Genomic DNA, 16249 nt, shown 5'->3' on the forward strand with positions numbered 1-16249 from the left:
AGGAAGGCCAGGGACCGAACCCACAACCTTATGGTTCCTAGTCGGATTCATTAACCACTGAGCCACAACAGGAACTCCATATTTTTTGACCTTTTTTCCTTGGCTAGTCTACTAAAAATTTGTCAATATACTTTATTATTTAAAACATCAACTCTTAGCTTGATTTTTTTTTCTTCCCCCTCATCTCTTTTTTTTGAGCCACACCCATCGCATATGGAAGTTCCCAGGCAAGGGGTTGAATCCGAGCTAAAGCTGCCAACCTACTACAGCCCCAGCAACACCAGATCTGAGCCACACCTGCGACCTACACCACAGCTGGTGGCAATGCCTGTCCTTAACCCACGGAGCGAGGCCAGGGATTGAACCCACATCCTCGAGGATCCTAGTCGGGTTCATTAACCACTGAGCCATAAAGGGAACCCCCCCATCTCTTTTCATCATTCTATCCTCTAAACTTTGCTCTTTCCTTTCTTCTTATTGTGCTTAATTCTTGTTTTCCCTCTACTCCCTTGATGTGTACAGATATGTTGTTTTTTGAAAACTTTCATTTCTTAAATGTAAGTCCATAAAAAAAACAGCTTTTGATATATTCTCCAAATTATGGTATTTTTTGTATTTTGTTTTTCTCAAGATACTGATTTCTCTTTTGATTCCTACTTTCATCCATTGGTTATTCAAGATTGTGCTGTTTAATTCCCATGTATTTTGAAATTTTTCAGATTTTTCTAGTTCCATATCATTGTGTTCAGAAAGCTGTAAGACGTGATTTTAAAGCTCTTTGGCCAGGGATGACATATCCCGGGGAATGTTTTATGTGCCCTTGAAAAGGCTGTGTTCTGGTGTCCTTGGATGGAATGTTCTGCATATATCTGTTAGGTTTATTTTCTAAAGTGTTATGTAGGTCAGTGTTTTCTCATTAATTTTCTGTCCAGATGATCTATCCATGTTTATAAATAGCCTATTGAAGTACCTTACTATTATTGCATTGCTTTTTCTGCATGTAGTTTTGCTAATATTTACTTTAAATATTTACATACTCCAGTGTTGGGTGCATATATATTTATACTTGTAATAGTCTCTTGATAATTTTCCCTTTATTGCTATGGTAACATTGTCTCTTATGACTGATTTTGATTGAAAATGTGTATTATCTGATATAAGTATACTTACTCCTGCTTTCTTTTGGTTGCCATTTGCATGGATATCTTTTTACCTCCTCTCACTTTAACCTCTGTAAGTCCTTAAAGTTAAAGCGAGGAGTTCCCTTCGTGGCTCAGTGGTTAGCAAACCTGACTAACATCCATGAGTATGTGGGTTCAATCCCTGGCCTCGCTCAGCGGGTTAAGGATCCGGCGTTGCCGTGAGCTGTGGTGTAAGTCGCAAATGCAGCTCAGATTCTGCGCTGCTGTGGCTCTGGTATAGGCCGGTGGCTACAGTTCTGATTGGACCCCGAGCCTGGGAACCTCCATAGGTCATGGGTGCAGCCCTAAAAGACAAAAGCAAAAAAAGTTAAAGTGGATCTTTTGTAGACAGCATATTTTAGGTTTTTGTAAAAATTAATTCAACCACTTTGTCATTTAATTGGAGAATTAGACTTACAGTTACCTTTCCATTGTTTTCTATTTGTTACTGTTATTGTAGTAATTTCTTTGTATTTTTTAAATGTGGTATGAATTCTTTATCTTTTGTGTAACCACAATAATTTTTTTCTTTGTAGTTTCCATGAAACTTACATAAAATATCTTGTATGTAAAATGTATTTAACAATAATCTTTAATTTCACAAAATAATTATTTTAGGTATACTTTATATTTTTACTTTATATACATTTTCTATCCCCAGAAAAACTTGTGTGTATACACAGACATATATGCAAATATACATATGCATACATAATTCATATTGGTATATTTTTCTATATATATAATATCTCTTATTATACTTAAGGAAATAGTTTGATTTTCCTTTTCTTCAAATGTGTGTTATCTATATAAGGAGTTCAGATGATTTTATTAGTATAGGCTTTTCACATGTGTTAGATTTATTATTCTTTTCTTTTATGCTTTTAAAACACAGCCTCCCTTTCAATATATTGTAACTGTTTGGAATGTGTCTATGTGAACTATGTCCACTATATTGTCTTACTTTTTTTTTTTTTTTTGTCTTTTCAGGGCTGTACTCATGGCATATGGAAGTTCCCAGGCTAGGGGTCTAATCGGAGCTACAGCTGCTAGCCTACACCAGAGCCACAGCAACACCAGATGTGAGCCGTGTCTGCAACCTACACCACAGCTCATGGCAACATCGGATCCTTAACCCACTGAGCAAGGCCAGGGATCGAACCTGCAACGTCATGGTTCCCAGTCAGATTTAACCACTGTGCCATGACGGGAACTCCATTATTTTTTATTTTTATAGTTATTACCTGTAATATTCTACCAGTCTACTTTGTTTGCATCTGTCAAGTTGATCACATGCCTTTCCTAAGTTTATAGGCTGATTAGTTATATTACTATATTTCCTAACCACCAAAATATTAGAGTCCTGGTGTAGGAGTGACTTAATTTGGGGGTGAGGTTTTTATCCTGTTAGGTTTATTAAGGTATTATTCATTTTTTTTCTTTAAGATTTATAGAGAGATAATCAACATTCAGCACTGTATAACTTCGTGGTTGTACATTGTAACAATTTGACTTTACATCATGGATGTTTATCCCAGTCAGTTTAGTGAACATTCATCATCATATACAGATACAAAATTAAATAGCAAAAAAATCTGTGGTAGCTCTTACTCTCTTAACAACTTTCACATATAACATAAATCAGTGTTAACTATATTTATCATGTTGTATATTAAATCCCCAGCACTTGTTTATAACTGGGAAGTTTGGAACTTTTGGCTGCCTTCATCCTCTTCCCTCTCCACCCACACCCTGCCTCTGGTAACCACAAATGTATTTTCCTCTGAGTTTGTGAGCTATAATTGACCTACAACACCAGTAGTTCCAGTTGCCCAACACAGTGATTTGATATTTCTGTAGATTTCAAAATGATCAACATAAAAGTTTTATGATATGTCACCATATGAAGATACTATAGTTATTTATTGTATTTCCCAAGTTGTACATCTCATACCCAAGACTGGTTTATTTTGCATCTGGAAGTTGGTACCTCCTGATCTCCCTCACCTATTTCCTTTCTTCTCTCACTCCCCTCTGGCAACCACCTATTTTTTTTCCTCTGTATTTACAAATCTATTTCTGTTTTGTTATATGTTCATGTGTCTTGTTTTTAGATTACACAACAATTGAAATCACATAGTATTTGTCTTTCTCAGTTTGACTTATTTCAATTAGTACCCTCTAGGTCTATTCATGTTGTCTCAAATGGCAAGATTTCATTCTTTTCTATGGCTGAGTAATACTCCATCGTGTGTGTGTGTGTGTACACACACCACTTCTTTATCCATTAATTGATTGATGTGCATTGGGGTTGCATCTATATCTTGGCTATTGTAAATAATGCTGCAGTGAATGTAGGGGTGCATTGTTTTATAATTAGTATTTTTACTTCTTTTCAGATAAACAACCAGAATTAGAATTGCTGAAACATATTGTAGATCCATTTTTAATTTGAGAAATAGCCATTCTTTTTTCCATAGTGGCTGTACCAGTTTACTTCCCACAAACAATGCAGTGTTTACATTTTCTCATTATTGTAAACATTTGTTGTCTTTTTGTTAATTGAATATTGTGACAGTGAGATATCTCATTGTGATTTTGATTTGCATTTCCCTGATGATTAGTGATGTTGAGCATATTTTCATGTGCTTGTTGATCATTTCTATGTATTTATAAAATTGTCTATCCAGATCCTCTGCCCATTTTTTTAAACTGGGTGCTTTTTTCTCTTTAATGTTTTTTATGAGTTATTTGTATATTTTGGATTAATCTTTTATCACATATATAGTTTGCAAATGTATTCCCCCTTTCAGTAGTTGGCATTTTGGTATTGTTGATCACATCCTTTGTTGTTCAAAAGCTTTGATGTAGTTCCATTTGTTTATTTTCGTTGTTTCCCTTGTTAGAAGAGACACATCCAAAAAATATTTCTAAGACTAGTGGCAAAGAGAGTACTGTTTTCTTCTCGAAGTTTTGTAGTTTCAGCTCTTACATGTAAGTCTTTAATTCATTTTGATTTTATATTTTATTTTCGTGCATGCTGAGGGAAACAAACCAGTCTGATTCTTTCGTGTGTAACTGTCTAGTTTTCTCAACTCTATTTATTGACAAGGTTATATTTTTCCCATTTTATATTCTTGCTTCATCATAGATTAATTGCCCATATAAATGTGGGTTAAGAACCCAACTAGGAGTTCCCGTGGTGGCGCAGTGGTTAACGAATCTGACTAGGAACCATGAGATTGCGGGTTCGATCCCTGCCCTTGCTCAGTGGATTAAGGATCTGGCGTTGCCGTGAGCTGTGGTGTAGGTCGCAGACGTGGCTCGGATCCTGTGCTGCTGTGGCTTTGGCGTAGGCCAGTGGCTATAGCTGCTATTCGACCCCTAGTCTGGGAACCTCCATATGCCGCCGCAGGAGCGGCCCAAGAAATGGCAAAAAGACAAAGACAAAAAACAAAACAAAACAAAACAAAACAAAAAAACCAAAAAAAAACCAACTAGTTTCCATGCAGATGCAGGTTCAAACCCACTGGCCTCATTCAGTGGGTTAAGGATCTGGCTTTGCAGCATGCTGTGGTATAGGTTGCAGATGTGGCTCGGATCTGGCATTGCTGTGGCTGTGACATAGGCTGGCAGCTGCAGTTCCAATTCAACCCCTAGCCTATGAACTTCCATATGCTATGTGTGTGGCCCTAAAAAGACAAAAAAAAAAGTGTGGGTTACTTTCTGGGATTTTGATTCTGTTTCATTGATCTATTTGTCTGTTTTTGTGCCAGTACCATACTGTTTTTGATGACTGTAGCTTGGTGGTATAATTTGATATTAGAAAGCATTATGCCTCCAACTTTTTCTTTTCAAAATTCTTTTGGCTATTTGGGGTCTTTTTTGTGTTGATATAAATCTGGGAACTATTTGTTCTAGTTCTATGAAGCACGTCATAAATATTTTTATAGGGATTATATTGAATCTGTAGATTGCGTTGGATAGTGTGGACATTGTAATACTAATTCTTTCAACCTGTGAATACAGTATATCCTTGATCTGTTTGTCTTCAGTTTATTATTCTATTACAATTTTCCAAGTACAAGTTTTTTTACCTCAGATTTATTACCAGGTGTTTTGTTTTGTTTTTGACTTTCTAGGGCTGGACCAGCAGCACATGGAGGCTCCCAGGCCAGGGGTCAAATCGGAGCTGTAGCTGCTGGCCTCCACCACAGCCACAGCAATGCAGGATCCAAGGCATGTCTGCCACCTACACAACAGCTCAGGGCAGTGCCAGATCTTTACCCACTGAGCGAGGCCAGGGATCGAACCTGCTTCCTCATGGTTGCTAGTCAGATTCATTTCCACTGAGCCATGACAGGAACTCCAGTATTTTGTTATTCTTGATGTTAACATAAATGAAATTTTTTTTTCTTCCTGATAGTTTAGTGTGTAGAATAATAGTGGACTTTTGTACGTTAATTTTGTATCCTGCAACTTTTAGCAAACTCATTTATGAGTTCTGGTAGTATTTTGGGGGTATCTTGAAGATTTTCTTTGTATATTGTCATGCTGTCTGCAACACAGTGACAGTTTTAGGATTTTGTTCAAATTTGGATTTATTTCTTGTCTAATTGCTGTGGCTAGGACTTCCAATACTATGCTGATAAAAACAGCAAGCATGGGCATCCTTCTCTTGTTTCTGAACTTACAGAAAATGCTTTCAGCTTTTCACTGAGTATGATGTTGGCTGTGGGCTTATCATATATGGCCCTTATTAAGTTGATGTATGTTGCCTCTACACCCATTTCCACTGAGCCACAAAGGGAACTCCAACTTTTTTGAGAATTTTTATCAAAAATGGAGTTGAGGTTCCTAAGTTTTTTTATGCATCTATTGAGATGGTTATAAGATTTTTATTCAAGTCATTAATATGGTATATCATATAAATTGATTTTACTTGATAAATCACTTGATCATGGTGTATGATTCTTTTATTGTATTTTTTAAATTTTGTTTGCCAAAATTTGGTTGAGCATATTTGCATCTGTGTTCATCACTGTGTAAGTTACACTGGCCTGTAATTTACTTTTTTGTCATATCTTTGTCTTGTTCTGGTATCAAGGTGATAGTGGCCTTGTGGAATGATTTTAGAAGCATTTTTTTTCTTTTGGATTAGTTTGAGAAGGCTAAGTTTAAACTCTTCCAAATGTGTGGTAGAATTCACCTGTGAAGCTGTTTGGCCCTGGACTTTTGTTTGTTGGGTTTTTTTTGTTGTTGCTGCTGCTGCTATTACTGCTTAAATTTCATTCATGGTAATTGGTTTGTTCATATTTTCCTGACTCAGTCTTAAGAGAGTCTATACGTAGTGTTCATAGTTATTTCCTAAAATCTTTCCTATTTTCGTTGTCTTATTTGGAACTTACTCTTCTCCAATTTTTTAAAAATTGAGTATTTTTCTTGGGAGTTCCCGTCGTGGCAAGGCAGAAACGAATCTGACTAGGGACCATGAGGTTGCGGTTTGATCCCTTGCCTCGATCAGTGGGTTAAGGATCCAGCATTACCATGAGCTGTGGTGTAGGTCACAGACACAGCTCGGATCCTGCATTGCTGTGGCTGTGGTGTAAGCTGGCAGCTGTAGCTCCAATTGGACCCCTAGCCTGGGAACCTCCATATGCCATGGGTGCGGCCCTAAAAGGACCAAAAAAAAAAAAAAATTGGGTCTTTTTCTTGATGAGTCTAGCTAAAGGTTTATCAGTTTTGTCTTTTTTTTTTTTTTTTTTTTTTGTCTTTTCACCTTTTCTAGGGCTGCTTCTGCAGCATACAGAGGTTCCCAGGCTAGGGGTCAAATTGGAGCTGTAGCCGCTGGCCTAGGCCAGAGCCACAGCAATGCAGGATCCGAGCCGTGTCTGCAACCTACACCACAGCTCATGGCAATGCCAGATCCTCCACCCACTGAGCAAGGTCAGGGATCGAACCTGCAAGCTCATGGTTCCTAGTCAGATTAGTTAACCACTGTGCCACAATGGGAACTCCTCAGTTTTGTCTTTACAAAGAACCAGATCTTTGTTTTACTGATCTTTTCTGTTGTTGACTTAGTCTCTATTTCTGATCTGATCTTTATGATTTATTTTCTTCTACTAACTTTAGGTTTTTTTGTTTGTTTGTTTGTTTGTTTGTTTTTGTCTTTTTGCTATTTCTTGGGCCACTCCTGTGGCATATGGAGGTTCCCAGGCTAGGGGTTGAATTGGAGCTGTAGCCACCGGCCTACGCCAGAGCCACAGCAACGCGGGATCTGAGCCACGTCTGCAACCTACACCACAGCTCACGGCAACGCCGGATCGTTAACCCACTGAGCAAGGGCAGGGACCGAACCCGCAACCTCATGGTTCCTAGTCGGATTCGTTAACCACTGTGCCACGACGGGAACTCCAACTTTAGGTTTTGTTCATTCTTGCTTTCCTAGTTACTTTAGGTATAAGGCTAGGTTCAATTTTTTTTTGTATTTCTTGAGGTAGACTTGTAGTGTATACACTTCCCTCTTTTGTTGTGTTCCATAGATTTTGGATTATCATGATTTCATTTTCCTCTGTCTCCAAATAGTTTTAAATTTCTTGACCTTTCCAGTGATCCAATGGTTGTTTATTAGTATATTATTTAGCCTCAACATGTCTGTGTTTTTTGCAGCTTTTTCTTATAATTGATTTTTATTCTCATGGCATTTTGGTGGAGAAAAGATGCTTGATAAAATTTCTAATTTCTAAATTTACTTGTTTTGTAGCCCAGCATGTAATATGTGCATTTAAAGAATGTGCATTCTGCTGGCAAAGTTCTCTTGATATTTTTTTCTGGGTGATTTGACCACTGAAGTAAGTGGAATGGTAAAATTCCCCATGATTGTGGTACTGTCCATTTTTCCATTTATGTCTGTTAATATTTGATTATGAATTTAAGTGCTCAAGTGAGTATTTTTAAAACTTCAGAGAATCTATCAGGGTGTATCTGAGTAAAAAGCTCTTTTTCTGGGATGCCATGGCTACACAGGAAGAAGTCATAGTCCTAAGAAATGGGCTGAGGTTGTTGAGAGAGACTAGAAGTGTGACATTCCACACCAATCTCAAATTGATCTTAATAGAAATAATGGTTGTCCATTTCTTCCAAGCAGTAATAAGGTGCAATTGTTATGATCCTAAGGCTGTAAATCAGAGAGTAGTCTTCTATTCAAGCTGCTGTACAGAAATCAAAAATTTATATGATGTGTACAGTTATTTTAGTAAAATTTTATGACTGTGATGCAGCTAACTGAATCATCCTTTTTTCTCCCCCTACAAATAAAGTAACTGAGAAACCATTGATCAAATACAATTGTTTTTCCCTTACTTGGGTTTGGTATGTTTCAAGAAATGTTACTTGAGGGATTCAAATAGAAAAAATTAAAGATGCCAGCATATTTCATAGCTTAAAATAAATACCTTAAAGTCCATTAGCCTCACCAGTTTCATGTGCTGTGTCCTATAGATGTTGGATACATACTAACACAACCTATACTGCTTGGTTGCTGGTGGGCACCTCTGCCTTGATAAATGCTTATTTCTCAACTGTCATAAACCTTATTCTTATGAACTGTGTATGTAAGGATATTCTGTGTAGGTACTAGAAGAACTAAACAAATCTCCCATTTATTTTCATTATTTTTAGTCATTGCTGTGCTTATTTATCATAGGATCTTAAGCAGTGGTTGCCAGTCCTGTTACAGAAAGAGCTGAGTAGAGCTTCTGTACCTATAATAATTAGAAGCAGTAGAGAAAGAAGTTACAATTGCTATTCATCCTATTTTTAAAAATTATTCCAGTGTAGAGTTCAATAATATAATTAGTCCTGAAATAATGTAGAGATATTACAAATGTCTTTGTGTAACTTTGAACTTGAGAGACTTATTTTCCCAGATTTATCTGGACTTGGGATTTCAATGATAATTCCATTGAAAGTAAGAGCATTGTTGGTTGGACCATCAAGAAACTGGAGAAGAAAGGTAGGGATGATTCTAGATTATAATACAAGAGGACTACGATGAACCTAGAGGGACATTTTGAGTTTTGGTTTGGTTTTTTGCTGATATTGTAGGCTCCTTCTAGGTACCACAAGTCACCAATATCTCCCTGTAGTGATCCATTACATGTTCAGTTGACCAGTGGGCTTTTGGTTTTTGTTTTGGTATTTGGTTTGTTTTGTTTTTGCTTTTTAGGGCAGCACTCACGGTATATGAAGATTCCCAGGCTAGGGGTCCAGTCGGAGCTACAGCTGCTGGTCTGTGCCACAGCAACAGCAATGTAGGATCTGAGCTGAGTCTTCAATCTACACCACAGCTCATGGCAATGCTGGATCCTTAACCCACTGAGCAAGGCCAGGGATCATACCTACAACCTCATTGTTCCTAGTTGGATTTGTTGCCTTTGCACCATGATGGGAACTCCCAGTTGACCAGATGGGATAGGCTCCTAGTTATCAAGCTTTGCATTCATAGTCCCACAGAACTATAGCAAAAAAGTTAGCAACAGGTGCAGGAACACACCCCCATGGCTATATAAACAAGTCTAATTTAGAGAGAAGAGACCAAAAATTTCCTTTCCCAATTTCTCCAACTCTTGTCTTAAGGCTAAATTCCTAATCAGTCTTCATCTAGGTGCTGACTGTATCCTCTTCTTTGTGATACTGACAGGTTTTTGGCATACCATCAACTATGACATCCATTAAAAAAAAGCCACTGAACATGAGGTGGGCTTTTATCAAAAAAAAAGAAATGAATAAAAGTGAGAAAGCAGAGGACAGAAGTCACTTGCCAAGATATAATGGATGAAAAATTCACTAACCTGGGGAAAGAATCCATGAAGTCCTCAGAGTTCCAAATAGGATAAATCCAATGACACTCAGGTACACTAAGAAACATTTTAATTAAAATGTCAAAAGTTAAAGAGAGAATCTTAAAAGCAGCAAGAGAAAAACAATTTTGTACATTCAAAGGAAACTCAAGACAATAGATGTTTTAGCAAAAACTTTGCATGCCAGAGAAAAGTATTACATATTCAAGTGCTAAAATTTAACAAAAAACCTGCTAACCAAGGAAATTCTTCTTCAAAACTGAAGAAAATACAAAGTTTTTGAGACAAGCAAAATCTGAAGTTTATTAACAGATTAGCCTTATTAAAATACTCCCTTGTCAAGGGAGTATTTTAGGCTGAAATAAGAGAATGCACAGTTAGAAACAAGAACATATATGAGAATATAAATCTTGCCTGAAAATTATATGGTTTTTGGGGTTTTTTTTGTCTTTTTGCCTTTTCTAGGGCCGCACCCTCAGCATATGGAGGTTCCCCAGGCTAGGGGTCTAATCAGAGCTAGAGCCACCAGCCTATGCCAGAGCCACAGCAACGCAGGATCCGAGCCGTGTCTGTGACCCATACCACAGCTCACTGCAATGCCGGATCCTTAACCCACTGAGCAAGTCCAGGGATTGAACCCGCAACCTCATGGTTCCTAGTCAGATTTGTTAGCCACTGAGCCACGACAGGAACTCCGTAAATGTATGTTTAAATTCAGAATACTCTGATGTTGTAATGGTGAAAGAACATCACATAACTCTAGTATAAAGATTTTAAAAATACCTATAGCTAAAATAAATTTTAATGGATACACAAGGTAAAAATATTTAAATTGTGACATCAAAAACAAAATATGGGAGGAAAATGAGTTCTCATTGTGGCTCAGCAGGTTAAGAACCCAACTATTTGATCTCTGGCCTTGCTCAGTGGGTTAAGGATCCAGCATTGCCACAAGCTACAGTGTAGGCCTCAGAAGCAGCTTGGATCTGGCACTGCTCTGGCTGTAATGTAGGCTGGCAGCTGCAGCTTTGATTTGACCCCCAGCCTGGGAACTACGACACCCAGAGAGAATAAAGATGTAGTTTTAGTGTGCAGAGTAAAGTTTTATCAGCTTAAAATTGACTGTTATGTTTTATTTTAGCTTCATATTAAGCACAAAGCACAAAACAATATTAGACACACAAAATATATAGAGAAATGAACCTGAGCATATTAGTACATCAATTCATAAAGAGAAAAAGAACAACATTGTCAGTTATGGAGTTCCCATCATGGTTCAGTAGTTAACGAATCTGACTAGGAACCATGAGAATGTGAGTTTGATCCCTGGCCTCGATCAGTGGGTTAAGGATCCAGAGTTGCCATGAGCTGTGGTGTAGGTTGCAGACGCAGCTTGGATGCTGTGTTGCTGTGGCTGTGGCATAGGCCGGCAGCTATAGCTCCAATTAGACCCCAAGCCTGAGAACCTCCATATGCCACAGGTGTGGCCCTAGAAAATACAAAAAGACAAAAAAAAAAATATCCTTATACATCCATACTTATCAATTGTTTGAAATGTAAATGGACTACATTCTACAATCAAAAGACAAAGTAACTGAATGGATATAAATACAATGCCAAACTATATGTGGCCTACAAGAGACATGCTCCAGCTTTAAGGGCACACACAGACTGAAAGTGAATGACTGGACCAAGATATTTTAAGCAAGTGGAAACCAAAAGAAATCAGGGTAGCTATAGTTATTGATGATAAGTAGAATAACCCAAAAAGGTTATAACCTTTATAAATGTTTATGCCACCCGTAATAAAAATACCAAAATATATAAATCAGTTATTAATGGAACTGAAACATACAGATAGCACTGCAATAGTAGGAACTGCAATACCCTATTTTTCAACAATAGATAGATAATCCAGACTTAAAAGTAGTAAAGAGGAATTCCCGTCGTGGCACAGTGGTTGACGAATCCGACTAGGAACCATGAGGTTGCAGGTTCGGTACCTGCCCCTTGCTCAGTGGGTTAATGATCCGGCGTTGCCGTGAGCTGTGGTGTAGGTTGCAGATGCGGCTCGGATCCCGCGTTGCTGTGGCTCTGGCGTAGGCCGGTGGCTACAGCTCCGATTCAACCCCTAGCCTGGGAACCTCCATATGCCGCGGGAGCGGCCCAAGAAATAGCAACAACAACAACAAAAAGACAAAAGACAAAAAAAAAAAAAAAAAAAAGTAGTAAAGAGACAGTGGACTTAACTCCCTCTGATCTAATGTGAAGTTTAACAGTCACTAACAGAGCACTTTATCCCACAGCAGGAACATACAAACTTTTCTCAAGTGCACATAGAGAATTCTCTAGGACATATCATATGTTAGGCCACAAAGTAAGTTATAATAAAGATGATTAAAACCACATCAGGAGTTCCCGTCATGGCGCAGTGGTTAACGAATCTGACTAGGAACCATGAGGTTGCCAGTTCGATCCCTGCCCTTGCTCAGTGGGTTAAGGATCCAGCATTGCCATGAGCTGTGGTGTAGGTTTCAGATGCAGCTCGGATCCTGCGTTGCTGTGGCTCTGGCGTAGGCCGGTGGCTACAGCTCAAATTAGACCCCTAGCCTGGGAACCTCCATATGCCACGGGAGCGGCCCAAGAAAAGGCAAAAAGACAAAAAACAAACAAACAAACAAAAACATCAAACCTCTTTCCCAATACACTGGTTGCAAGTAGAAGTCAGTTGCAAGAAGAAAGCTGGAAACTTCACCAATATGTGGAAATAAAGCAACTTACTACTAAACAACAGTAGGTCAAGAAATTTTTTTTTTTTTTTTTTTCTTTTTGCTATTTCTTGGGCCGCTCCCGCGGCATATGGAGGTTCCCAGGCTAGGGGTCCAATCGGAGCTGTAGCCACAGGCCTACACCAGAGCCACAGCAACGCGGGATCTGAGCCGCGTCTGCAACCTACACCACAGCTCACGGCAGCGCCGGATCGTTAACCCACTGAGCAAGGGCAGGGACCGAACCCGCAACCTCATGGTTCCTAGTCGGATTCGTTAACCACTGCGCCATGACGGGAACTCCAAGAAATTTTTAAAAGCGAAATCATACAACATACTAAAACTTATAGGATGCAGTAAAGCAGTTTTAAGAGGCACATTTACATCAAAAATGACTGCAGAATACAAAATGATCTCAAACTAATGTTATAAGTCAAGGAATGAGAAAAAAGACACTAAATTAGTAGAAGGAAGAAAATAAGGATTAAAGAAAAATTAATTTCATATATATAAAACTAAGAACTGTTTTAGATAGTGTACAAAAAACAACTTTAACTAGACTTAGCAGGAAATAGAAAGGACTCCAATAAATAAAAATTAGATGAAATAGAAAACATTACAACTGATATCATACAAAGGCTATAAGAGACTATGAATGATTAGACAGTCAATAAGAAATGGGTAATTTCTTAAACATATAACACCTCCAAAAACTGTTGTGGTTCTTCTTCTTCATGATTCAATTACAAGACAATTAAATTAGTCATGAAAAAGCCTCTCCCAAAAGTCCATTACAAGAAAGATTGACTGGTGAATTATATAAAACATTTAAAGAATTAACACAAGTTCTTCTCAAATTCTTCCAAAAAAGTAGGAGACGGGGAGTAACACTTGCAAACACTTTATGCAGATTGCATTACTCCGATAAAATACAAGGCAAGGATACTGCAAAGAAAGAAAAAAACTACAAGCCAATATCCCTGATGAAATAGGTACAAACCCCTGAAATAGCAAATCAAATTCAACAGGACATGAAATGGATCATACATAATGATGAAGTGAGATTTATTCTGAACATGCAGGGATCTTCAGTATCCACAAATGTATAAATGTAATACACATTTACAAAATGGAGGATTAAAATTATATAATCGGAGTTCCCATCGTGACTCAGTGGTTAATGAATCCAACTAGGAACCATGAGGTTGTGGGTTTGATCCCTGGCCTTGCTCAGTGGGTTAAGGATCCAGTGTTGCTGTGAGCTATGGTGTAGGTTGCAGACATGGCTGGGATCCAGCATTGCTGTGGCTCTAGTGTAGGCTGGCAGCTACAGCTGCAATTAGACCCCTAGCCTGGGAATCTCCATATGCCACAGGAGCAGCCCTAGAAAAGGCAAAACGACAAAAAAAAAAAAAAGTAAGATAAAATTACATAATCATCTTAATGGGTGCATTAGAAGTTTTTGACAAAATTTAACATTGTTCATGGTGAAAACTCTAAACCAATTGGGTATGGGAGGAATAAAAGCCATATAACAAGCCCATGGCTAACATAGTACTCATTATAGTGGTATTATGGGGGAAAGCTAAAAGCTTTTGTTCTATGATCAGAACAACACAACAATGCCTATTGTTATCACTTTTAATTAACATAGTGCTCCATGTCCTAGCCAAAACAATCAGGCAAGAAAAAAAAAAAAGCGGGGGAAGCAAAGAAGGAAAAGAAGAACTAAAATTGTCTCCATTTTCAGTGGCATATTAAATTGGAAAACCCTAAAGACCCCCCCAAAATTTGTTAGAATGGTTAGTTTGTAGGATACCAAACCAACATACAAAAAGCAATTATTTTTCTACAGTGTCTTATCAGAAGTATAAATAGAAACAATCCCATTTAAAATTACATAAAAATACACAAGAATAAATTTAAACAAGGAGGTGAAGGATCTCTATACTGAAAACTAGAAAAGAGTAGTGAAAGAAATTGAAGATACAAATAAATGGAAAGATGTCCCATGCTTACATTAACAAACTGAAGAAAAAAACCTATGATCCTCTAAATAGATGCAGAAAAAGCCTTTTACAAAATCCAACACCCATTTCTGATAAAAATCCTTCAGAAAGTGGGCATATAGGGAACCTACCTCAACATAATAAAGGCCATATATGACAAACCCACAGCTAACATTATTCTCAATGGTGAAAAGCTGAAAGAATTCCTGCTGAGATCAGGAACAAGACAAGGATGTCCGCTCTCGCCACTACTCTTCAACATAGTTTTGGAAGTCCTAGCCATGACAATCAGAGAAGTAAGAGAAATAAAAGGAATCCAAATTGGAAAGGAAGAAGTAAAACTATCCCTATTTGCAGATGACATGATACTATACCTAGAGAATCCTAAAGACTCTACCAGAAAACTGTTAGAGCTCATCCACGAATTTGGCAAAGTTGCAGGATGCAAAATTAATACACAGAAATCAATTGCATTTCTATATACTAACAATGAAAGATCAGAAAGAGAAATTAGGGAAGCAATCCCGTTTATCATCACATCCAAAAGAATAAAATACCTAGGAGTAAACCTACCTAAAGAGACAAAAGACCTGTACTCTGAAAACTATAAGACACTGATGAAAGAAATCAAAGATGACACAAATAGATGCAAAGACATACCATGCTCTTGGATTGGAAGAGTCAATATTATCAAAATGACTATACTACTGAAGGCAATCTACAGATTCAGTGCAATCCCCATCAAATTACCAAGGACATTTTTCACAGACCTCGAACAAAATATTTTAAAGTTTGTTTGGAAATATAAAAGACCCAGAATAGCCAAAGACATCCTTAAAAAGAAAAATGGAGCTGGAGGAATCAGGCTCCCGGACTTCAGACTATACTACAAAGCTACAGTCATCAAAACCGTATGGTACTGGCACAAAGACAAATATAGATCAGTGGAACAAGATAGAAAGCCCAAAATTAAACCCACACACCTACAGCCAACTCATCTATGACAAAGGAGGCAAGGATATACAATGGAGAAAGGACAGCTTGTTCAGTAAGTGGTGCTGGGAAAACTGGACAGCCACATGGAAAAGAATGAAATTAGAACACTTCCTAACACCATATACAAAAATAAACTCCAAATGGATTAGACCTAGATATAAGACCAGACACTATAAAACTTAGAGGAAAACACAGGCCAAACACTCTCTGACATAAACGACAGCAACATCTTCTCAGATCCACCTCTTAGAGTATTGACAATAAAAACAAAAATAAACAAATGGGACTTAATTAAAAGTTTGCACAGCAAAGAAAACCCTCAACGAAATGAAAAGACAACCCACAGGATGGGAGAAAATCTTTGCAAATGAATAAACTGACAAGGAAGTAATCTCCAAAATTTATAAACACCTCCTACAGCTCAAATCCCAAAA

At 37.8% G+C, this 16249-nt stretch overlaps 1 long non-coding RNA gene across 1 annotated transcript in view; it reads right to left on the reverse strand.

Moving 5' to 3' along the window:
- The window catches only part of LOC110255679, a 50039-nt gene continuing 42579 nt past the window's right edge, over positions 8790 to 16249 (reverse strand). Inside the window, exons 2-3 of the long non-coding RNA XR_002336323.1 lie at positions 10034 to 10099; positions 8790 to 8944 (exon numbers count right to left, since the gene is read on the reverse strand). This is a non-coding gene — a long non-coding RNA (uncharacterized LOC110255679). The remainder of the gene's footprint in view (positions 8945 to 10033; positions 10100 to 16249) is intronic.

Source organism: Sus scrofa, chromosome 10, assembly GCF_000003025.6.
Source record: "Sus scrofa isolate TJ Tabasco breed Duroc chromosome 10, Sscrofa11.1, whole genome shotgun sequence".
Taxonomy (NCBI): Eukaryota; Metazoa; Chordata; class Mammalia; order Artiodactyla; family Suidae; genus Sus; species Sus scrofa.